Source organism: Cyprinus carpio, unplaced genomic scaffold (genome assembly GCF_018340385.1).
Source record: "Cyprinus carpio isolate SPL01 unplaced genomic scaffold, ASM1834038v1 S000002099, whole genome shotgun sequence".
In the NCBI taxonomy this organism is placed as follows: Eukaryota; Metazoa; Chordata; class Actinopteri; order Cypriniformes; family Cyprinidae; genus Cyprinus; species Cyprinus carpio.
In genome coordinates, this window is record NW_024874813.1 from 1 (window position 1) to 1739 (window position 1739).

The 1739-nt window shown below is 39.5% G+C and overlaps 1 pseudogene; it reads right to left on the reverse strand.

Moving 5' to 3' along the window:
• Positions 1-984: 984 nt before the first annotated feature.
• LOC109065960 lies at positions 985-1631 on the reverse strand (annotated as a pseudogene).
• Positions 1632-1739: the final 108 nt, after the last annotated feature.

Below are 1739 nucleotides of genomic sequence, written 5' to 3' on the forward strand. Positions count from 1 at the left end.
TATAGCATCTTCACTTAGATCTGGTGAATTTACACTCGTTTATTGCTTGAATTATCCTTTTTTTTTTAAAAATGCTGGCTAAATCATTTTAATCCACCACTGGATGGTCTTTCACCACTGAGCAGCATTATTGTATTTTTTGGCAGTTGCTTCCAAAAAGTTATAGATTATTCGTTCACCCATTTGAAAAACAAATGCACAGTCAATGATCAAACATTACTGAAGAAACAATTGTTTAGTAGGTCCAGTTTTCACTAAATTTCTTAGAATGAAGTGGAGACAGACTAAAACATGTCTGATAGTTGTTTATTAATTTTTTTTTACAGCAAAAATAGAGAATTTTTTAACAGCATTGCTAAAAAAACTGGTTTTACAGGAGGTCTTCTAACATCTCTGTCCTATTTTCAACAGTTTCCAGCACTCCATCCTTAACGTTTACTTTGATGTGAGAATAATTCATACTATGAAATGAATCCAATGCAGCATTAATTAAATTGTTTTACAGAAGCATTTATTTCATAAAACAGAGTACATTAAATTTAATGATTAAGACATCTTTGTGCGAAAATTCTTATTTATGTTTGGAAAATTGTGGTATTTTGGTTATTGCACATTTTCTAAAAAACCATGGCCTTTGTAGTTTATTAACAATGTCAGATACCTATAATGATTAATAGAACTATATATTGTCATATTGAAGATAAATTACAGGAACAGCTTGTTTCTAAAAAAAAAAAAAACAGTTTCTAGATCTCCTGCCGCCTCTGAGTTAGATTCCTCTCATCACATTATAAATGCACACTTTCTCGTTCAGCAATCTGTAGAATCTATCATGCATAAAGTCTCAGTAAATAAAACACACCTATATCAGGACACTGTCCTTCCTTTGTTTCTCCTTGGGGAAAAAAAATCCAGGGATGGGAAAAAATAGGTTTTACGAAAAAAAGGGTCCTTGTAAGTAAAATGTCTTGCATGCTTGATTACTTTCAGACGTAGGCTCCCCCGGCTGGCGGCGGTGGACCGTGGCTGGAGAGTAATTGATGCTACAGTTGTCTCTTTAGGCGGGCAGGAGTTTCGCACAGAATGCCTCCTCCCAGGATTAGCAGTGCAGCTCGCATCGAACTGACATAGAGAGAAGGCCCAAGCTCCTCTCTGCTGGGCATCTGTGAGAATGGGATTGTAGAAAACTCTGACGCATGGTGTTAGAAGGACTGTGCCAGACGGGGACCAGGACCAGCACTCCAGCGACGATGAAGATCACACCATCAGCGCATTGCCACCTTGCTTTGGAGTCATCTTCCTCAACAAAGTTGCAGCATTTTCTCCAATCGTACATCCCCTTGGCAGGATGAGCCCAAAGAGGCAGATAATGATGGCAATGATCACAAGGCCCGAGCATCTGCAGGTCCTGAGGTAAAGCCAGCAGCGAAGTCAGATTTTGTGACTGCATCTGTCCTGTGTTTGACCACATTAGCTCATCCACGTTTTCCAGACGATTTTGGGCTGTCACGATGTTGGCTCCAATGAACGCAGACATCTTCCACATAGGAAGGGCGCAAATAATAATCGCTCCCAAGAAAACCAATAATGCCTAGGGACAGGCCTAGAATCTGTCGACACATAGACACCATTTTGCTCTCGCTTTTGCTCAGCTTCGCTTGGCTTGGAAGTGTTTCTGCTCCTCTGTTAATTTAGTAATGACTTCTGATCCTAGCTTTCTGTGAGTTTTAAGGTTGTCT